At 39.9% G+C, this 24,018-nt stretch overlaps 1 protein-coding gene across 7 annotated transcripts in view; it reads left to right on the forward strand.

Moving 5' to 3' along the window:
* The window catches only part of POU2F1 (POU class 2 homeobox 1), a 175,047-nt gene that overhangs the window by 823 nt on the left and 150,206 nt on the right, over window positions 1–24,018 (forward strand). The window contains exon 1 of one of the 7 annotated variants that reach the window (XM_073304787.1): window positions 723–5,680. The exons of the other annotated variants lie outside the window; for them this stretch is intronic. The gene's annotated coding sequence lies outside the window, so the exon portion shown is untranslated. Of the gene's footprint in view, window positions 1–722; window positions 5,681–24,018 lie in introns of those variants that run through there. 7 annotated transcript variants of the gene reach the window in all.

Genomic DNA, 24,018 nt, shown 5'->3' on the forward strand with positions numbered 1-24,018 from the left:
TAGGCGTGAGGGAGCCCGAGCAGCGCAGTGCAGGGTGCTCCGGCATTGGCCCCCGGGGGTGTCCAACAGCGATGCTCTGAGGGCCCCCCTCCCCCAGCGAGGGGTGCGTGGGGTGGCAGCGTTGGTGGGTGGGGTGGCAGGCTGGCTGCCAGGGGTGCGGGGCCGGGCTCGCTCTCCCTCTCTGTGTGTGTCTCTCATTTGAATAATGTCTAATTCGGGGAGGTTTATATTATTGAAATGGCCGCCTGAGTTTCCCCGCCTCTCATGTTTAGTAATTCAGACCTTTAATAACAGCCACTCAGAGCCCAAAGCCGTGTTTATATTTTACATTCGCCCCATGTGCTTGTGTGGTTCAATATGATTCTTCTTTCTTGCTCTCTCGCTTTTTTAAAAAATTTTCTTGGCAACCCACAGGGCCCAGAGATCAAACCCAGGCTGTGTGGGGAGGGGAGGGGGGAGGAAGAGGTAGGCCCTGACTCCTCTGGCAGACGCGTAGGCCTCACTCTCTGCTGCTTGATTTATTTACTAATAACCGAAATGACCCCCCCATCCCACCCCCGCGAGCAAAAACAAAACCCTCCTGGGGCCTGAGCAGCATCAGAACTGCTCACAGCTTCTCACACACGCATGTCTTTTAAATAAAGGGCTTATTTTTAATTTATAGCAACACAAGACTGTAAAGCTGCCCCTTCCATAACTGCTTTTCAGTGAGTATTGAGCATTTTTCATCCCTTTGTCCCCGATTTACTTTTTTTTTTTTAAAGGAGTTGACTTTAATTTGTACTTCATGGGGCTGTGAGAACACTTTCAAAATCTAAAAAGCCTCCCTCCTACCGTCAGATACTCAGAACCTAATCTTGAATTTTTAATTTTGTAACACACTGGATCATACAACAGTAAATAAAATAAACCTCTTTTTCATCAATGTTTAAAATGTGGATGCTGTATAGCAGTCCTGTGTGTTTGAAGCTTTTGTCAGTCCCTGGCACTTCTGAGTTATTTTTAATTGAATTTGGGAATAAAAGAAAACAAAAACAAGTTTTCTATGTTTGCTTGCCATAGTTGGCTGAGTGAAAATTGAAAAATATCCCCCCCCCTTTAAATTGTCAAGGCTAACTATATATTTTAGCCAGACACCAGGCAATTTGACAACAAGCAAAATGGACTCCTTTTTCAAGGGAGGTAATGGAGTCATTTTATTTTAATGTAGCATTAGGGTTGATAAAACTGTGTGGTTTCTCAGTAGAGATCATTGTTTTCAACTGTGGAGGAAAAGGGCCTGACCGAAGGGTATCTTACACTAGCCATATCAGATTAGCATGTAAACATCTTTGAAGCATGGCTTAGAAGAGTTCATGTAATAGTGCAGTCAGCTTATTTTGTAGAGTTTCCTTTGAAGGTTAATTTGTAAAAAAATACTAGACTTCAGTTAATGAAAAGCATTTTAATTTTAAAATAATCAGTCTCGCTACTACCTATTTTCCCCCTGCTCATCCTTGGTAAAGACAGGCCTTGAACACTGCAAGAAAAGATCTGTAGAAGCTATAATGAGACTGTTCAGGTGACTGACTGCTTCACAGACCAGCAGCATGAGGTTGGCTGGACAAAAAGCAGTAATATGATTTCATGCCTTAAATAGCATATGTTTTTGCACTCGCTTCGCAAGATGTGGTCAAACTGATGATGTAACCGGCCAGAGGACAAGGTGCAGTTAATTTGATTTATTGACCTGGGGTGAGGTGTAGCAGTGAAACCTTCTCATAGAGAAACCATTTATCTGAGGACAATTTCCTTTATAGCAGCAATTTAACCACTGCTGAGGCTGTAGATATTTTATCCAAGATGATAAAAATGTACATAACATCCTGCAAACAAAAATTTGATTCTAACTGACAATTTAGTAATTCTTAAAGGATGGATTGCTGGACTCTGGCCTTGTATTGTTATAGGCCTGACCTGGGGTTTACGAACCTAGCATTTTGCCATTTACGTGCTAAAACAAATCTGTCTACCTCAATCTGATGTATACTTAAGGTTATGGCTTAAAATTTTACTGAACCCTCCCACATGATTAGAATGGAAGGTGGCTTCACCAGTCCAAACCAGCAGCAACATCTGGACAAGAAGCCCATTTCCCGCCCCAGCTGCAATTGCTATCAAGGTGCTTTCAGTGGATCTTGAGTGAGGTTCCATTTTCGATATCAGTCTCTGGCAAGTAGATGTCTGATAAACTTGAAACTTTATCCTGCTTTTTCCATGTGATGGAAGAGACACAGAATTTTTCTCTTATCCCTCCAGAGTTTTCTGGTTTTCAGTGGCAGCAGAGTGAAGCTGACATGATTCTTGACAGTTTCACCTACCAAGAGGGCTCTGACTTTCACAGGTGAAAATGACCAAAGGCTTGTAAGTTTTACTTCAGTGGTTAGGAGAGCTGTGAAATGCTGGCAGTAACTGCTGCTCCTCCTCTCTGCAGACTCGGGAAGACAGCAGTGTATTAGTTCACATTTGGAAGGTTATATTTGCTAACTTTTTAAATGAAAGGAAATAATCTTTTGGGCCTCCAGCCTTTCCAGAGAAAGCTTTTCTCTTGCCACTAGTGACTAGATATAAAAAAAAAAAAAAACCAACAACTTTCTATAGTCCTAATTCAAGCAAATATGAAGTCTTTAGGAAGCAAATGGTTAGATTCTGACACTTAAGTTGTTGAGTAGTGATGTTTAGCACTGCTTAACTTGGTGTGTATATATGGGGAAATTGATGCAATTTTCAAATCTGATCTCTAGCTATTAAGCCCGGTATAGCATCAATTATTCTGTGCTATGTATTGGAATGTACCAGAATATTACATAAACATAGTGGTATAGTTCCTGCTTGTAGTCAAGGTTCTGATGATTGAATAAACAAAATAAACAAATAATTGAATAAACAAAATACTTTGTTTAGAAAATGAGATTTTGGAAGCATTTTCATTACTTAAAGCACAATGGTCCAATCAGAATAGCCATTGTTGTGTTTAAAAAGAGAACCCATTCTAGTTGTAGTTCTTATCTGACACAAGTTTAAACGTGCAGAAAAGCTTGATTGAATGGGGTGTCTAAATTTATATTTTTGTTATGATCTATTGTCGTACCTTTTTTCCTGTAAAAGTGGAATATTGTTCATCCTTTCCATAGGCCTTTCATTCTTCTTTGAGTCTCCCCCCCCCCCCCCATCTGCTTGCCCAATTTTTTTGAAAAATTTGCAGTAATTAGTTGCCCTCTTCAGTGGGTTGACCTTGATGTGCATAGCCATAACAAAAGTTGGCATGCCCAGTGGAGTATGGCTGAGTTGTAGAGTTTGTGGGAAGTGGTAATTTTTCACTCACTTTCACCAAGTCCTGATTCCTTTGTGAACTTCAAGGACTTTAAAAAGAATTTACACTACTTAACGTGCAAGTTTAAGTGAGGAGTTACTCTATACTCAATTACTTGAACATAACTAAAACTGCATACCATCTTAAGAGAAGCAGTCACACTTCTGGTCCTTGTAGATGACAAAGGTTTGTATGAGATGCATATTTCTAATCTGTGTAATACAAGTAAGTGCCATTTACATGATTAATAAAAGCAGGATTGAACCTTTAAGCAAAATTAAGTTTAAAACGATTGCTCCAAACTTGATATTACTTGCTCTGTGTACAGAGCTGGTATCCTGTGAATGCAGGACTCTTATGTCATTGTGTAGACTTACAGTACTGACTGGCTGCTTGATACTGCAGAGATTCCCTTCTGCATTAACAATTTTTATCACCATGTTCCTCTTGTGATGTGTTGCAATACATTGCAGCCCAAGTGTGGGCTTGCATCGCATTGAGTACAGCAGTAGAAATGGGGAGGGAATCACATACATTTAATTTTATCCTGTAAGCTTTCCCTTTATGTTCCTACATTAGCTATACTTCACTTGGAACCTGTCTAAATTCCACAGCTGCTAATTAAAGGAAGTTCTGTAAATGTGATTATTTTTCCTTTTCACAGTTGGGTGCATTAACTTTATTAAGCCTTGAGGATAAGAGCCTCACAGACTCTGTAACACTTCATCATTTCTATTCCTAGAGAGAAAATACTTAAAATTTCTGTGTTAATTCCTTTCCCTACCTTTGGTAGACTGCACAACTGTCTAGCAGAACTGGAGTCAGCTAATGTCCAAATTTGTCAGGTTATTTTTCAGTAGGTCTTCATTAGCATCCTACAAATTTCTTGTGGGAAAGAGGATGTTAATGAATTGCTAATGGCTACTTGTATTAATGATTTTGACTGAGGCTACTGGGCATTATTGTTTAGTGATTAAGCAGTAGGTTGGGATCCAGGAGTTCCTGAGTTCCATTCCTGGCTCTGTCACTGAGTTGACTTGCTATGTGACCTTAGGCTACATCTGTAAAATGGGGATAATAAATACCAGTCTCTCAGATGTGTTGTGGAGTCAGAGAGGAGATAATTAGTTAATGTTTTGTACAGTGTTTTGAAGATTGAAGTGCTATGTAAGTGACAAGTTTTATTAATAGATGTTTGTAGCAGAGTTTCTGCCTTTCTACTTGAAGGGAGACCATCAAATTATAAATTACATTTTTGTGTGGAAGTTTTTTGGCCTTTTAACATTTCAGTCTTCCCCTAAGATATATGATCTGTGAAGTTCAAGAAAAATCTTACTCTGTTTTTTCAGTTTGTTTATTTTGTGTATCTGACTACATTTTCTGTATAATCAGCTTCACTGTATTCCCTATATATTCAGTTAAACTGTATAGGAACTAAACTTTTTTCTTAAAGTCTCACCATTAATACCCCCATGTGCATCTCCACCAATGGTAGCAATAATGAGAGTGCTAGTATGAATAAGGTGCTGGTTGGTGGCTGTCAGAATTTTTAACTACAGTGTAATATGTAGACCTGCTTTAAGTAGGGTTAGACAAAACAGATATTCAAAGACAAATCTTTAGTGGTACCTTGGTTGCACTACAGCTACTAGTGTTAGGAATCTTTATGAAAAAAGGTCTGATGTAGACAAGAATCTAATTGGCTTCCTGTGTGTGAACATCTTTCACACAGCAAATTGGAGAGAGAAACCTTTTTTAATAAAAAAGAAAATGAGATTGCAAAAACCACAGGTGGGAAGTGGGGCTTAGACAGGTGTAGTTAGTATCTGTTTCTTTAAAATTATTAGACAAAGTTGCCAGCTAGCTTGCTGTATTTAAACCTATTTCAGAGAGTGATCTTGTTAATCTATAAATCATGCATCACCATTAAAGCTTTCACTCATTATGTACTTTTGTTGGAATTTGAATTTACCTAATTGTACTGCATGTGAAGTAGCTCAGATTTTTTTAAACATTTTATTTTGAAATCACAAAATTTACACTGTAGGACTTAGAACAGTGTTTTGGAGAAGAAAGATGTGTACAGATAATACCTTGAAATGGTAAGCATTGTAATATTCAGACTTCTTTTAAATGGACAAAATGCTGTTCATTGAGGTTGGAGACTTACCCTAATTTTGCTTGTCTTTCTCAGGTTAAAAGACTAGTATGAGGCACTGTCCTCCTTGCATCAAACTGCCTCACCATTTGTTCCTCCTCTGATTGTTTTATTTCAGATAACATGTGATTTACTAATTTGTGCCTGACCATGCTCATGAAAAATAGCAGGTTTGTACAACTTGGATTTTATCAAGGGGAGGAGCATGTGATAATGGTAGAAATGACTAAGACATCTCATGAATTAGTCATTTCTTTATTATTAATCATCTCTTGAATAAAAATGTGACTTAAACTTATTCCAGGAATCCTACTGCAGATGTGCCTTGCAAAGTGTATTTTAGTCACAATTCTGTTTCTTACCCTGCTGATCTCTAGCACCAATAAGGGTATCATTTTCATTTTAATTTGTCTATTTCTTATGGAAGCTGAAACTATAAAACAAAAAAACTTGAATTCTATCTTTTAAGGCGATTTGGGGTATCTGAGGAGCAGCACGCAGCTTGGTGGTGCCAGCAAACAACTTCACTGTAAATACTGCTTGCACTGTCCCCCACCACGTTTTTTTTTCCTTTCTTTCCTCCTCCTACTTGTGTATTTCTTATGCTTAGTCTTCCTGGTTTGGAAAGAAGGCTAGACCATTTAAAAATGTGGGACTAGTCTGTGGTGCACCTTATTTCAAGACCAATGTAAAATTCACTAAGATGGAGCTGAAGTGCACAACTTAAACATTTATAACTGTTTGAATAGCTCAAGGGAATATAAATGAACAAATAGAGTTTACCAGTAGGTTTCAGTCATCCTTATATTGAAGTTTGGGCCTCTGATATCATTGACTTGTTATCACACTACTTCAGAGTGTTTTAGACCACTTGTGATGAGAAACCTTGGAATTCTGCAGCTTTAGGGCCATCTTTCAAGATTCTTCAGAATCTAAGCTTCTGTGTTCTTAACACTGGGTTGGGAGCCAGGAGCTTCCAGTTTTCACTGCCATTTCCACACACCATCTCTCTTTATGGCTCTGGGCAAGTTGAGTATACACAAGCCCTTAAAAACCCCCAAAACAAACAAGTCTCCCACTATTGCAGTACTGTTTGGTGCAGCTCCACCTATATTAGAGTGGGAGTACTACAGCAGGGGTTCAACCTTTTTCTTTCTGAGGTCCCCCTCAACATGCTATCAAAACTCCAGCACCCAGCGGGGACGGGGTGGGAGAGGATGACTCAGGGCTGGGCTCTCAGGCATAGGCGTAGTTTGGTTTGTATTTTGGGGGGGAGGCCGGCGCGGCTTGGGTCAGCTCCGTACAGCAGGGTCCAGGAAGACAGCACCATCTCCACCCTCAGACTCACATCAGTATGCCATCCAGTCTGTCTGGGGTGTGTGTGTGTGTGGTTCATCTCAAAAAGTTTGAAAACTGCTAGGGGCTGTGTGCGGGCAAGCGAGTAGCTCAAGGTGCAGGGTAGGGGATACTAGGGGCTGTGTGCCAGGAAGGCTCCCCTGTGGTTACTGCTCCCCAAGGGCTCTGCTGGCCACAGTATGGGGTCCCCCGCCTAGGCCACTCTAACCGGCTGTGTGAGCTGAGGAGCAGCCGCAACCCTGGGCACCAGCAGCAGACAGGGGAACGCCATGGCTGCCTGCTCCATGACACCAGCCAGAACAGCAGCTGTCCGCACTGCCTGACTCCAAACTTTCTGCCTCCGATGTGCCACCCCCTGGTCTGGCACTGGGGCTCTGGCTTTTGGCCTTGCAGCGGCAGGCGCTGGGGCTTGGGCTCTGGGTTTCACCCGTGGGGTCCCTTGGCCACCCGTGGGGTCCCTTGGCCACCCAGGGAGTCCTGGATCCCCAGTTGAAAACCGCTGTGCTAGAGTAAACAAGATTCCAATAGCTGCTATATTAAACCACCACATGTCATCTAGACCTTCTCTGGGCGGGATCTTATGTCTGTGGCCTGAGCTGCGGAGGTGTTAGTTCAGAGCTTCCCCTCTCCAAAACAAGCTAGAGGGGAGACAGCATAAGGAACACAGTCAACTGAAGTCTCTGCAGTTTTCACCAAACTGAATAAGAGCAGTCTTGAAAAATATGCTTCCAAGTCCCCACACCAAATTAATTTTTTTTGACCACGTCTTCCTGGCTTCTCAACCCACACAAATAGGAGCAGCATACAGGGTTGGTAGGAGGCATTGTAGGTTGTGCACATTTTCCCCCACCCCCTGACACTGGATAACAGAAATTCTTTTCTGTTTAGGTTCTTATACTACGCTTATCCCCTTAATATCTGAGAATGTTCCAGTAGTGCATTAAGCAGTGTGATACACATTTGTCACATGTTTGTGTTCCTCTCTCCCTAGGAATGCAGTAGAATGTCTTGTCTTCTCTAACAAACCATATATATTTTCAAAACCCTACCAAAACAAGGTCAAGGAAATGTGCCTTGCGCTTGAAGCAGAAGGTGGCATTTCTCCCACTTACGCCTCCACTTCCAGCCAATTCCCAGTGCTCTCTAGGCCCTTTGTATAGGTCCTGAGATGTCAGTCTTCATCGTCTACTGCCTAGTGCTCATCAGTTCTTATGTTGGGGTCCAAGGACGAAGACATCCATCCTCCACCCTGCCCATCTCCAACTCCACTGAGGAATTGCAAGGTTTCCCTTCCCCCACCAACTGCTTCTTACCTACTTTGAAAAGGCGGTTAAAGGGGTGGAAACTCCACTTCCTGCTCTGGAAAGGTCTCCAGCCCTATGAAGAGGTAGGGGTGTGTGGGGGTGGGGGGGTTTCAACCACCATTGCTGCTTCTGTCCCTATAGAAGAAACTTGTGGTGGAAACTCCAGACCCTGCTGCATCTAGCTCCATGAAAGGACTCTGTGGGTTTTAAGTATGTTCTGGAATTGTGATACAATACAGGATGTCTGTAGGGCTTAGCACAATTCTAGAACACAAATATGTAAAGCTGTTTCCTCTTCTAATTGTGAGGATAACCTTGATACTGTAAAATGATGCACTTTGAGTCTGCAGATAGACTAAAATGACTCTGTCACTGAGAGGTAAGAGCTTCCTCAGTTTATCTCACTGTGATGTTGAATTTAGGTCTTAGTCTATGTTGTGGAACCCGATTACCACATAGTAGTGCCTGTGTAGTTGGGGCTGATCTGTGTTCTGAAATTGTACTAAATTCCTGCTAAAGTCCAATCTTATAACTCTATTTGTGAATCTGATTAAAACATATGTCCTGTCCATGTTGGAGAACTACAGCACTGTAACATTGTCCTCAACACGGTAGTTATAACTGCAGGCTGGACCTAGCTATGGGTCTTGCAACCTGATTTAATATAAATACATTTACACTAAAGCTTATTAAGCGTAGGTCTAAGTAAATGTGTTTTTCTGCCTGTGAACTAAGTTTTGAATAGTTATGGGCAGTAAACTTTGTAGCAACAAAAGGAATTAGCTTATGAAGCACAGAATGACCCATCTTGTCTTACAACTTGTAGAAGGGTAGTCCTTCAGTAGTTAAGTTTTTGATTAGTGTTGTAAGCATGACTGTGAACCAATAAGCCCTTTCTAACTTGGTCAAATCTAAACCAATCTGCTTGAAACTTCTTGTGTGTGATCCTCAGTCAGCGGAAAAAATTGAGGGAAATGTTGAGGGCATCTTACCTGTGTAGAAAAATCAGTTATTTTTGGAGTGATATCTCAAAAATTACTTGACTCAGATGTTTACTAATCTGAGGATTGATGTTTTAAAGTATTATTTTAGGGAGATTCAGTGGCTAGATTTTGTTATTTGTAGGGCCCTAACAAATTCACGGCCATGAAGAACACGTGTCAGGCTGTGAAATCTGGTATTTTGTGTGCTTTTACCGTATACTATACACATTTCACGGGGGAGACCAGCCTTTCTCAAATTGCCGGTCCTGACCCGAAAGGGAGTTGCAGGGGAATCACAAGGTTATTTTAGGGGGGTTGCAGTGTTGTCACCCTTATGTCTGTGCTGCCTTCAGAGCTGGGCAGCTGGAGAGCAGTGGCTGTTGGCCAGGTGCCCAGCTCTGAAGGCAGCACCCCGCCAGCAGCAGCGCTGAAGTAAGTGTGGTAATATCATACTATGCCACCCTTACTTCTGTGCTGCTGCCTTCAGAGCTGGGTGGCCAGAGAGTGGCAGCTGCTGACTGAGGGCCCAGTTATGCAGGCAGCAGTGCAGAAGTAAGGGTGGCAATACCATACCATGCCATCCTTCTGTTCTGCTGCTGGTTGTGGTTCTGCCTTCAGAACTGGGCTCCTGGCCAGCAGCCGCCGCTCTCCAGCTGCCCAGGTCTGAAGGTAGCAGCAGCGCAGAAAAGGGTAGCAGTACTGCAACCCCCCATACAATAACGTGGCCTCTCCCATCTCCTTTTTGGGTGAGGACCCAAACAATTACAACACTGCAAAATTTCAGATTTAAATAGCTGAAATCATGAAATTTACAATTTTAAAAATCCTATGACAGTGAAATTGACCAAAATGGACCATACATTTGGTAGGGCCCTGGTTTTTTGGTATAGTAAGCTCTACAGGGCAGGGACTGTTTCTCACTGTGTGTTTGTTCAGGTCTTAGCATGTAATGAATAATAATGATTGGTTTTGGTCAACCTCTGAAAACGTGCATGTACAAGATAGACTTCTGTCATCCTCCCTACTCCCATCATTTGTATTTATGTGAAGGTGGGCACAAGTTAAATTATTTTACAATAAGACTAAATACTTAATTCATATGCAACAGGGAAGATTTACGCTTCCTTCTTGTGAGATTAGTGAGATGATCCCATGAATAAGAGGGAGAAAAGTAAAGATAGTGTTTTATTGTAACTGGTTTCCAGGCTGTTTGTGTAGGTTTGAACTCCTGAGTTCACATCCTGAGTGCTTGACCTTCAAATGTTTGTTTTTTATTAACTGAAATGTTCAAACAGTGGTTTAAATTGGTCTGTTTACTACCTTAACTGTATCCTATTGGGGAGTTTTTGTTTTTGTTTTGCATGGGTGGGAAGCAAAGGATTCAAATACAGGTAGGGACAAGTACAAGAGAAAACAAAAATCTTTGTATAGCTTCTAGTTTTTTGAATGGCTTGTGGGTGAGGGTACAGTGAAGGAATCTCTGCAGATCTTGCCAAAATTCATGGCAAATATTTGTAGTTCTTGCTGATACCTCTCTTCACCTCTATGAAGCAGTAATTTACTCATTCTGAAGTTGAGAACTTAAAGAAAATTGTTATACCCAGAGTCTTGTGAAGAGCTTCTCACTCAGCAACTACATTTTAACTTTTTTCTTTTACAAAGGACTGTTTTTTTTAAATACTTGGTGTATGGAGGATGACTGATATATTTTCCCATGCATTGTGAGAAAAATCTCTTAGTGCTTGTTGATGAGTTACTTGCCCAGTTAGTCTGTCCAACTCATTCAGATGTGAAAATGAAATATAGGCCAGGTCAAACCTTTTCACTGTCCATTGAGATGTTGATCTGAGGTTATCTGCCTGGTTCCTGGGCACAGAAATGGTGTATTGTTTTGTATACAGACACTTTAATTCTGAGAACTCCCAGGTAATGCTGTGCATATGAAATTTTTTTTGGGTGGAGGGGAGTGGAATTGGCTGTATCTCTGATACATAACATTACAAACTACATATCTGTGTAATACATAATTTACCTAAATATGTATGATAGTGTCTTCTCTTATTGAGAGACTATGCCACTTCAACTTCCTTTTCTTCTTTCTTGGATTATGACAGCTGCATTTTCTGCCACTTCGTCAATATGTACAAATATACTTCAAAATGTGAGTTCTCACCACCCTACAGGTCTTCCATTCCAGAGGCAGTAACTGCAGGAAAATACTTGAAAAGATATGTTTACTATTTTACCTTCAGTGGGGGGAACCCAATTCAGCCATTCCTTAGAATCTGTGGTCAGGTGGTTCTTAAGCACTTTTCATGTTGTGGACTACTTCTTAAACTAGAGATTTTCATGAGGACATCTTCCTTGCAGTGGCTGTAGTGCTTGGTTATATGAAATATTTGGTTATGTGAACTACTTGCAGAGAGTTGAAGTAAAAATGAAAGCAAGCTTTAAAGTAGTGGGGAACCGCTGCTGGCTACCATTTCTGTTCTCCAAACACCCCACTTTCAGTTCTGTCCCAAAAATGTGTAGTATTACACCAATGAGAGGCTATAAACAGGATTTCCATTCATAAGGATAGTGTAGGCTAAGAGATCTGGTTGCTTTAGAGTTTGGTTCTGCCCTCCAGTTTTGGTGCAGTCAGTAAAGTTGATCACAGTTAAAGTGGCTGAAAACGGTATAATGTAGGGTGCAGAGAGGTGGGTTTTTTTATTTTTAAGTTTAATTGGTAAATAGCCTCTGGAAACCTGGATTGACCTGGACTGGTCACAACAGCTCAATATCTATGACCACCTGGCAATGTTCCTTGGCCCAGCAGTAATCCTTGGATCACTGTGAACCCCTGCTGTAGTAACAGTCTTGTATTCTACCAGTAGATCTCAAAGCACGTTACAAAAGAGATAGCGAATAAAAATATCCTGTTGTACAATGTTAAACGTAGTTTTAAAAATATTTCAATTCTGTGATGCTGCCATTTAAAATGCAGGAGTTATATAGGTGTAGGTGAAAGCCACACAGAGCTTCCGCTTCCTCACACTTGCTGAAAAATGTAGGATCTCATTTATTCAACTTAACTTTGATACACACCCTGAATTGAGCAAATGAACATTGGAATTCCTACATTTTCGTTGCTCTTCCCTTCTTGAGCCGTGTAATGAGTGACTAGAATCAATAGACATCTGTGATTGCAGTATCAAATGTAATTTCAGTTTTGTGTGTGTAAAACTAATATGTATCCTCTCATCAGAAACTTAACTGTGACTAGCTCTTATTACTAAATATTATTCAGTCTAAGCCAAAGCCCTAAGTATGATTCAAAAAGACTAATTCTCACTTTTACATGAACACACTTCAGGTCTTTGTAAATGTGAGAAATTGCTGGTAGCAGGTATTTTACATGTGGCAAAGAAGGTGGCTGTACTCAGAAAACAGATTTTAGATGCAGATGAGAACTATGCTTGAGCAATTCTCATACTCTTGCATATGCAATGTATTGTGCTAGGCAAGTGCTTTTTGAAAACATGTCTGATATGTAAGGGCCCTGCCATGGTCCAACTAAATAAAGGACTGTGAGCTCTGAACCTGGAATGTGCTATATGGCAATCATAACTTTACATTTCATCTGTTGGATGTGTTGAAATACCCAAAAACTTGGAAGAGGTTTTTCTTTAAGTTCTGCATCTAAGATTCAAGTCTTATAGGGCACTTTTGAAAATGTGACTACGTTGACTTCCTTAGGAGCAAAGTGTAAGTAGAACTGTTCTTTTGTACTTTAATGAAAGTTGAACAGGTGCACTCTTCAAAACACCTTCGCTTTTGGAAAAACGTCAATTTTGTATTAGACCATTTTTCATTGTAGAACTGTGTATATACACTTCAACAGGCCTTTTATGTATGATTGAGCATTTAAAAGGAGTCTCACACTGGGCAAACGAAATAGGAGCTATACAAAAGGCAGCTTACCTTCAGTAACATCTTATGTTCCCTGTTTTGTTGAAGATTTGTGTTTTGAATAGGAACATTTCTTCCATTGCAGCCCAGCTGCTTCTTGATTCTGCGGTGGAGATGTTATATTGTGTTTGAGAATTATTAGTTGTTATGGAGACAGTTGTGATGTCACAAATTCAGTATTCTGACTTCACTGCAGGGTCAAGTATTTATTTTTATTTATAGGCTTTTCTGCTGGCTTATCACCAGAATCATAGGCATTTGAACATATTTTTGTGGCTTAAATATTTTAAAGGATTAAAACGGAAAACCTACCCTCAATCATCAGCCTTATGAAAAGGGAGTAAGATTATAAAATTAAAAAACAAACAGAGTCATCCCATACCTTTAAACCCTCCCTGTAAGTATGAGAAAGTAGGAGTCTTGCATTGTGCCCTGAATGTTAACAAGTTGGGGCTATTTTAGACCAAAGGGACATCCGAGTAGGCTACAAACGAGGAGAGAGAATACTTGGGACTCCCTTCATAATTCAAGTAGACAAGGATTGCCTGAGGTGACAGCAGTCCAGGTATTGTTGAGGTTGTGAAAGAGTGCAGAGCACAGACCTGTTATCTTGCTCCTCCCAAGAGTTTCTTCAGTGATGTCTTGACACTCCTAATTCTGCTTTCTTCCTATCCAGTTCAAGAATCCTTCTAGTGCCACCACAAGAGTTTGTATACACAGGGAGTTATATTAGTATAATTATGCCAATAAACTTCCTACCTAGATAAGCCTTTAGCATTGTGCTGTTTTGTCTGTCCTCATACTTCAATTTTTTACTGGATTCTACTCTTCCTTTTGCCATTTACAGGCAGCAGAGCCAACTATGTAAAATGTGTCCTCTTTATCTTGCCATCTCCTCTGCTGCATGACGATTGTCACAGGAGAAGCATTTGCTGGACTTGTTCCCAATTTTTTTTCTTTCAAGCTCTGGTCTAAATACAGAAGTTGTGCCTTTAAAAAAAAAAAAAAAAAATTAGTTTAGCTAGTACAATCCTCTGTGCTGAATGTCTCTATCTGTTAATAGATGGGTTATTGGTTTAACTTGACCAGTGGAATTTCAGTGCGTAGACACAAGCTAATATATTGAAAGCCAAGAAGGGAGGAAATGCTTATTTCTTCTACAGCTAATCACTGCACAGTCTGTCTGCATGACCTGCATTGAGCAAGCATCTCCCATTTGATGAGATTAGAACTAAACGACCTCATTCTACACACACTACCTGCTCTTATGAGGGAGGAGGACTTCCAGAAGCAACCAATACTGAATCTAAGAAGGCTATGGGCAACCGGTGAATGAGGTGAAATAGACTTAAAAGAAAAATTATAAAGAGTAAGGAGCTGCTTCTGTTGTGACTTCATTTGTGGAAGCAGAGAGAGAAAATGAGAGCAACTCCTTGCTCATGTTTATCTCTACTTGTCAGATATAATGAATATCCAGGAGAGAGTCAAATTCTGGCATGCTGGATCTGGAGTTAGAATATTGCGATTGAGGTTGCTCATCTGTGGAATGAGACAATATTGGTTTGCTTACGAGGCGCACTTCAAAACTCATCTATTTGGAAATGCCTTCCTGCCATATCTAAGGGCAAATCTGCATTAGAATGTTTTGACGACATAGCTATGCCAAATAAAAAAGCCCTTGGTGTAATTATATCACTTTAAAAGTACTTATTCCAGTATATTTTATGCTGGTTGGGGAACTAGTATATGCTATACTGATATAAGCACTCTTATACTGACACAACTGTGTGTATAGACTAAAATGGCTTTGCTGATACAGCTGTATTGGTATAGCTAAAGTGGGAGAACCTCCTAATGGAGACATAGTTTATATTGGCAAAAGGACTCTTGCTGGTATAGCTGCGTCTACTTGGAAGTGGGTGGGAGGGGTTACCATCATAGTGACATAGCTACACTGATAACATTTTGTAGTGTAGACCTGGTCTTACTCTGTTAAGAAGATTTTGATGGTTTAATTATACTGGTATAGTTAAACTGGCAAAACTTTGTAGTGTGGACTAGACCTTAGTGTTAAACAAACAAGCATTGCTTCCTGGCAACTAGGAAGGATGAAGAGCAGAATCCTCTATGAAGGTCATTATAGTCTGTGTATTCAGATCTAATTTACCTTCTTAGTGTTTAGATATGGGCATTAGAAAAAAAAATCCAGGTGATTAAAGGTCACTAACTGTATATGCATCTCAGCATTATCAAAATTAACAAGTAAGAATTCTATTCACTATTCAATCCCACAAGACTAAGGTCTTTTAGTCCCCAGCAATATTTGAATCTGGTGCTGCTGCACCTCATAAGTGACACTATGGCAGACTGTTTGGGACCTGAAAGTTCTGGGCTGCATATGACTGAGCAATAGACCGTGCAGGTTGTTCCTAAGAATTCAAAAGGAGCACACAGAGGACCTGGGGTATTGGAAGTATTGAGGTGGCACTGAAAGAAATTTGTAGGAAGATGGCCAGAGACATTGTGCAATGTTTGTGTGTAATAAGATGTTAGCAAAACACAAAATGAGAGGACCAAACTGGAAGAAGAGTGGAAAAAGCAGAGATTTAGATTGTGTGAACATGGGCTCCCACTCCATTAAAAATAATTCCTTTTGGGAGGATTCTGTTTTTTAACTGCGTGTAGTTCAGAAATAGACATTACATTAGTCAGTGTTATGGGTGGGAAGGAAGCATGTACAGGATCAGTACAGACACAATCCCCTTCAGCTGTTAGGGGCATTTGGAAAGGAGAGCATTGAAGGATCAGGCATCTGACACTTCAGCAAAGATTGCTTCCTTTCTTGATCACCAGCGCCAGCAGTAGGGAAGCTAATTGATATGGTCTCGGTTTCAGACTGCTACTTGTGAAGCACAGTGTGAAGAAGTAATAGTACATCTAGAGCCTGTGGTCAGAGGGGAGACACACTGTTTGTGCAAGGAAAAACTAGAACCTGTATTACAGTTGCCAGTAGTGCAAGTGCACCAGTTAATAGCAGTTGCTGTAAGTGCATGTCTCAGGGCTCAGGCATTTTAACTGTTTTGTCAGGTGAATCTAGTGGCAAATAAAATTTTCTTTACATGATGGTTAAAAATGTCTGAGCCCTATTGCTGATTAGTGCTAATATAGCTGCATTGGTTCTACCAGCTGTTGCTATGAAGATTTGCCTCCAGCCCCTGGAGCAGATCCACCGAAAGAGAGTGTAAGTGGAAAGAGCGGAGAGATGTGTAGGTGGAGATGTGACTGACTTGCAATGGCAGTACTTTACAGTCCAGGATCAAGTTTGGTTGTTCTTCCCTATGTGAGCTAAAGTTGGAAACACTCCCTGTGGGTCTCTCTCAGCCCGTAGAGGAAGGACATGTCTTGGCAGTTCTTCCACCAGCTGACTATGGCAAACTGAAGGAACATAATCCTGAGGGAGGCAGCTCTAGCTCTCTTCAGCCACTGCAATGTATGATGTTTACCAGAGAGTGTTAAAAGGAGAAAGGCAAAGCTTGAAAAGTTACTGTATCCTACTAGCTAAAGGCCATTGTAAAGAAAGATGGGATGGGAGTCATCAGTAAGGTCCAGAGGCAGTGCCTGGTGAGGATCCCCAGCCTCCAACTGAACCCTGCTCAGTGGTCTCATCTTTCCTATCAATCTCTTGTCAGTTTCACTGCTGTCTACTAGTTTGAACATCAGCAACCAAATTGACCAGAGCCTTGTTAACTCTGCTTTGCTGCTTTTTGGGAAAGCTGTGAGCAGTAATGGAGGTATTGGAGCTATACCTGTAGGCTAGGGAGGACAATTTTGTTTGCTTTGTAACATTTAAATTTATTTTATATTTGGAAGGTTTTCACAAGCATTAAGGGTTAGAAACTGATATATTAACGTTAAAGCTTAAATTCTGCAGAAATTGATGCCATGTCTCCTTAGTCATCAGTGAAAGCTTCCTGTTTACCAGTTGCATAGGTAAAACTCTAATTCAATAGTTGATTAAATTGGTAGTTGAAAAAATAGGGCACTGTATACCAAATTTCGAGCAATGGTGTGAAAATAAAGATTTATTCTTTTCTCTGGCTTGACGGACAGAATAACTGACACTTATTTGATTCATAATGTTTTGTTGCCAGAATACATTTCTGACACATTTCTTGAGCTTAGCTGCCTAATGCAATGTCATAATTGTACTGCAGCATATTACTTTTATTCTCTAATTATCTTTCACTGACCATGTCACCTAAGAGTGTTGCATGGGTACCTTGCTTATTGTCACTGTTTCAATTTTGGTATTGCATGAATTAGTAGTAGGGTGACCAAATATGTTTCGGTGATAACCATGAGACTAAAATTGCTACAGTCTGTTTGAATTTTGTATAAATTGGAGTCCCTATTTTAACACTAAAGTAGTACTTCGCTGCATTTCCAGTTTTCCATGGAATGGAAAAGTTCATCTTGTGAGAAAAGTCAATGATAGTTGAACACATTGATGTAGAGCGATGGTCTTTTTCCTACTGGCATTAAATGGTCCTTACTAAAACATAGCTTTATCGTTTTCAATTGAAATTTAAGATGAAAAATTGTCTATTGCAATGCATATAAAACTGCTCCAAAGCACAGCAGTAGTAGAGCACTTTCCCCTTGATGGTGTAATCTTCAAGGAAAAATGGTGAGCCCTATACTAGGATGCCATCTATTCAAATGAAAAGAGGGAGTTTCTGTTAAAATAAAACATAATGCACATGGAGGATGGGAGATATAACCCATGTTTGGATGAAGACTGTTTTTATGTAAGTGGGCTTTGGATAAATGAGGTTCTGTTGAGACCACAATTCCCTGAGGGACTCTGAACAAGTTTAAAAACAAAAATAAACTTTGCCTAAAGATAATAGAAAATATTTTTCCACATACATACTCAAATAGGATAATTTCTCAATTTTAAAGAAAAATCTTCCATAGTTTTCAGGAAAAAAATGTGATAAAGCACCTACCTTATCTGAATAAATTTGAAAAATATCCCTAATACTGATTTTCAGGACTTAGTTTCTGTGGGTTAAGTGCCACAAGGTATGTTGTACGAGAGGGTTGTCTTGTTTGGTTATCTATTTTTAAAATTTCTTTTGTTCATTTGAGTATCTTAGTGTTTAGCTCCTGTTTTTTCTCTACTTTCTCCTGTTTTTACTGAAACAGTCTGCTGTGGAGAAGATATGGGGAATGGAATTGTCAGGGGAGGGAAACAAGGAGATGAAATTGAGGAGAGAAATGAAGGGGGGGAGCTTGCGGGTGCGGAAGTCATCAAGAAGGGCTAGAAACAACAAAAACTGTAAGAGGGTTAGGAAAGAGAACTGGGAAGGAAGAGTACACAACATAGGTTACTTGTAGCCTGTAAATAATGCAGTATGTGAGTAGACTTTATTGTAGGCTGCTTTGGGGAAGAGAGGGGTCAGTGAATGATTGTCTGGTCATGGTTCCTACAGATTGTTTATCTGAGGTAGATTCTTCTTGAAAGAAGAAAAGTTAATAACTACAGGAAGACTATCTAAGAATGAAATGAGATACGGGAGGAGAGCCTGTATGATCCCTTTGTCATAAGCATTAATAGTTGATAGAACAACAAGTAGAATAAGTGGAGTACTGGACGGGGGCTGATTTCAAGATTTTTAGGGATAACTCAGACAGTCTTACCCAGATCCCAGCTGAGTGTCTGTTACTGGCTGATGTCTCTAGAAGGCAGAAAAAACAGGCAGAAAAGGCTGACATGCATACTTCATCCCTTTTAACAATGACAATTTCCTGTTAACTATGGGATGGGGTGATAGGAATATATCCAGCTAAATTTAATAGCTATTACCATGCAAGGATGTTCTCTTTAAAAAGAAAATTGCTCACAGCTCCTATGGAGGGGCACAGACCTTAAATAGGAGTTGTCTTTCAGAAGAGGATCCAGAATCTGAGGTAGAATTAAATTTTCTATTTAATGTGGATGTACAAAGCTTTGGACTCCTGACTGGAGGATTGAGGTAATTTTCAAGAAGGAACTTTTTTACCCACTCCTTTACTGGATGCCAGTACACAGTTTATATATTTTTTTATTACTTCTTGGCCTCGAGTGGAGTTTAACACTGTAGATTTTTATCAGGAACTAAATTAACGGGCAGTTTTGTATTTCCAAGCAAGTGAACAGTATATGTTGAAAGGCGAAAAGTGTTCAGTGGACTTCAGGGGGACTAGATGTGTCTGACCTTCTGTTCCAGAACCTTTGCAAGAGTATCTTTTTCAGAACAGAACCTGATCACTTCCAAAACAAGTATCACAGACTATGTGCAGAGCCCTGTGTACTCTATGGCACAATAGGACCAAACTCTGTAGCAGCAAACTCTAAATCTCTCAGCAGCTAAGAGGGCTAAGAACATAATTATTTTATAAATGAAAGCTGAGATTCTGGCACACCATTCTACTGCAAACTCTGTTATATGTGGGGCCCTGTCTTTAGAGCTGTTACTATATCAAAAACTTTAGTGTGACTTGGGCAGAAAAGTGGCCTTCTGTCATGAAAAATTACTTTCTAGCACATGCATTTCCCCAATCTACATGTGAATGGATTATCCCATGCACTCTTCACTGGTGGACAAGAAGTGAAGAATCTGTGGAGGACTGTCAGGTTGTCAGAAGTTAAGGCTATCACTGCAGATGAAAGTCCCCTGAAGGCTTTGAGCTGTATGGCTCCTTCCCCACCCCTCCTCCCCCGATGGGCACTCCAGCTTGTGAGACTTTGGTTTTATGATATGGGGATTGACTAGAGACCTCTGAACATCTTTTCAGCAAGAGAGCACGGCATGATTTCTTCATATCTGGATTTGGGATGAGGGAATATTTCCTAATTGGGTAAAAAATGTTCTAGTCCCAGACATATCTGCTGGCCCACCCTTAGTGTGGTGGTAGTGGTAGTGATCAGGTTTGGCTGTATGTTACAGTTCATGTCATGCTATATTAGAATGTCTTTAGAAACTACTCTTTACTTGAAGGAATTAGATCACACTTGTTACTCTGAGTGAGATCATCACCATAGTCATCAGATCATCCAATGTCTGTGTTGCCAGCCTGGATCTTTCTTTCAATGCAGTTAATCACATTGAAGCCATGTTAACAACTTGATCCTGAAATTGCCATGCATGCTACAATAGTATTCAATTTACCCCTCAGTGAAATATTCTTGAAAATTTGTATTAATGATTCATGGCACAGTTCTCTTGCCATATTCTGTTTTCCTTGCATCCACCAAAAAAAAGAAGAATCCATGAACTGCTTAGCCAAAGCATATACCGCAGAGTTTCCAACTTTCTTAGTTTAAAAAATAATCTGGGTGCTTGAATTCCGTTTTATGCTGCTGATGTGGCTGCAGATACCTTTTCTTTTCCAAGTACTTCCACTCAGTTGGATCTGTATCTTTCTTCTGCAAATGAACTCCTCTTCAGTAAAATTGTTGATGATTTCTCCTCCTTGGTGTTGGCATGCAGTTCATCCAAGTGTCGGTGCTTTCCATAGTTGCATTTAATGTGTGATCAGAATTTTCTTATGATGGAAAACTTCTGAAATTGATTTGAAAACATTCACAAGTCAAGCAGAAAATGATTATAAATTTCAGGCTTCCTTTGCCTTTTGATCATCCTGAGTGTTATACATTAAAAGGTGACCAAAGGAGAAAAGGGGGGATATGCTCTTTCTTTCTTTATATATAAAGGAAGCCTGACACTTCCTCCCCTCCCCTTCAAATTTTTTTCTTTATCACAGGAATTCCCCTGAACTTTTTTTATCTCTTGAGGACTTCCCTCTGAATCACTTAATGTACTCTACCCATTTTCTTTATTATTTCTTAGATTCTTTCCCATTTAAGTACAATCATTTTTCTTTCAAAACCCAACCTCCATTCTAGCTGCTGTTGCTTTTGTTTGACTTTTCTTTTCAAAGAAAAGAAAAATAAAGATTTACATGCAATTTCTGTGAAGCTTTGGTGTAATTAACTGCCAAAAGTAAAACCATGCAATAAACATAAGACATGTAGCACAAGGTAGAGCCTATCGCAAGCCCACATGTGTGTTTTTTTCTGCTACTAAACTAATCAAGTAATGATGTGAAATGTGCACTAGATTTTTCCTTTCTTTGTTTCGCTTCCTTTTTCTTCATACACTTCCAGCGATGTTATCTTTAATTTTAGCCTTTTACAAGGTGCAAGGACTAAAACTGTTTCTACACGTGGGATAAAGAAAATAAAAATGAAAACCATAAGGCTAATTAAACCAAATCTATAACGTTTACCTTGCTTGCCCAGCAAGAAAAAAATACTCTCTAGATGCACAGGTGTTCAAAATGTCCTCCAGCACTGTCCACTAGAGGTTGCACATATGACCTGTGTGCCTTCAGGCTCTCCCTCCTGAGGGCATAAAGGGCAGACTGACCTCCAATTGTCATTTGGTTCTTTCTGACCGTATCTTGACAGAGCGATGGAATAATAGTGTCCCATCTTGTGTCTATTAGTTTATTAATGTAGTTATTATAAACATTTTGTTTTTAATGTTTTGGTTACCCATTGGTGCAAAAGAAGAAATAATTTTCTTAGTCTGTTAGTACCAGGGTTCAGCTGTCATACCTGAGTCTCATTCACCAAGGTTCAAGTCTTGTGCATGCGTAGAACTATTCCCCTAGAACAGTGGTTCTCAACCTTTCTTAGTTTGATTTGTCTTGTGTACCCCGGTTCACTTCAACTACTTGCTTACAAAATCAGACATAAAAATACAAGTGTCACAGCACACTATTACTGAAAAATTGCTTACTTTCTCATTTTACCATATATTTATAAAATAAATTGATTGGAATATAAATGTTGTACTTACATTTCAGTGATATACTTCAGCCTGTTTTTTTTTCTACTTGTGAGCTTTGTCTGAATCCAGAGCTCCTGCCGTCCGGGGATGAAGCATGTTAACTTAGTTTCATGGGGCCACGAGCAACTGCCCTGCTTGCCTGCCCTATGACACCCCGCCCTACCTCCCTGAGTCACCATCCCTGTTGAGAAACACTGATCTAGATGAGTTGAGTACCCCTCGTAAAACCTCTGTGTACCCTGTGGGGTATTGGTTGAGAACCACTGCCCTAAAGGATGGACATGACAAGTGCTTATATTGTTTATGGGAGAGCCATGTACCTTCTAAGTGTGTAGAAAATGCATACAGAAATTTTGAGATTCCATCAACAAAATGACTCAACCATATTGTATATATAACTAAATTCCAAAGGATGTGGATATTTTAGATTGGGCCAAGAGATGGGAAATGACTCTAAATGTGGACAAATATGTTAATTGGGGAGCAAATAACTAAGTAGTATGATCTAAATGAAACAGATCATTAAATTAATTGGGAAACAAATTAGTGACGTGACATTGGACATCAGTGTAAGAAAATAGGTGTTAGAAGGACAGAATGCAAAACCAGTTAATGCTTTTATAAGATGCTCGTTGATTCCCCCCACTAGAATACCATATTTACACAGCATGATCTTGTGGTTGAAATCAGGGGTCTAGGAGTTAGCACTTTTGGGTTTTCTTCCAAGTTTTACCACTGCCTCCCTTTGTCATCTCAGACAAGTCTCCTAACCTCTGTATTCTTCAGTTTATCCACCTGGGTATTTTTAAAAAAAGTAAAATCCCTTACCTCACAAGGCTATTATAATGTTTGTAAAGTGCCTTAAGATCATTAGGTGAAAGGTGCTATGTCAATATGTAGTGATAGTAGGATAACAAAGATTATTACTAATTCTTTAAGTAATCTAATTTAAAAATGCTTGATTTCATCCCTGGTGCCACTCGAGTGACAGATTTTTTTTTTTTAATCCACTTAATTGTTTTCCTGTCCTGGAAATCAGAAATTCAACCTCTTAGACATCACCATCTTGAGATTCTACACCTTTTTTCTAAACACTTCTGTGTATAATACCGTACTCAATTTATATATTTCATAGAACACTATTCAGGCCGCAAGAACCTTTAGCAGCAGTTCACTTTTTTGGTGTGTCAGCTCTTCAAACTTAATTTTTTCCTGCCTTTAGACGTTCCATAATATTCTAATATTTGGTTAGTATTGGATATTTCTTTATTGGATATCTTGGAGCCTATTTTTAAATGTGAAGATCATGAATATTATAATCAAGCACTGGTGGTAGAGATCTAAATCTGAGTTATTTGTAATGGAGTGTAAGATGTGGGCACTAATGAAGAAATCTTTGTGAAAGGTGATTCAGTTCCTGTATGTTTCATTTCTGGTTCAGAATAAAGCCATGCAAAAACACCAACTCGTTCTTGACCTAAAAAATAGATACTATGGAAATAAATTGACAGCGCAGATTAAGCCAACAAAGATCACCCAGTGGTGGGGGGGAGGGATAGCTCAGTGGTTTGAGCATTGGCCTGCTAAACTCAGGGTTGTGAGTTCAATCCTTGAGGGGGCCATTTAGGGATTGGGGCAAAAATTGGGGATTGGTTCTGCTTTGAGCAGGGGGTTGGACTAGATGACCTCTGAGGTCCCTTCTAACCCTGATATTATATGGTTCTATGAGAAGTGCATGGAATAGGACTGGCTGACTGAGTCACAGCAGTGTACTGCCAAATATAGTTGGGTCTGAGAAAGGTTTGGGGAAAGTTCATATGAGGCAGCACCTGTTACTTTTTTCAGGTAGGGGATTTACAGTTACTTCTCCCATTAAGCCATAATCCTATATTTTGACAGCACAATGCATTGCATAAAAATAAGTATGTCAGAAATTCAACATTAGTCTCACTGAAAGATAAAATAAGGCAGGGTAAGCTAGGAAGGAGTAAATAAGCCTTTATTTATATAAATG

This window comes from Lepidochelys kempii, chromosome 1 (assembly GCF_965140265.1).
Source record: "Lepidochelys kempii isolate rLepKem1 chromosome 1, rLepKem1.hap2, whole genome shotgun sequence".
In the NCBI taxonomy this organism is placed as follows: Eukaryota; Metazoa; Chordata; order Testudines; family Cheloniidae; genus Lepidochelys; species Lepidochelys kempii.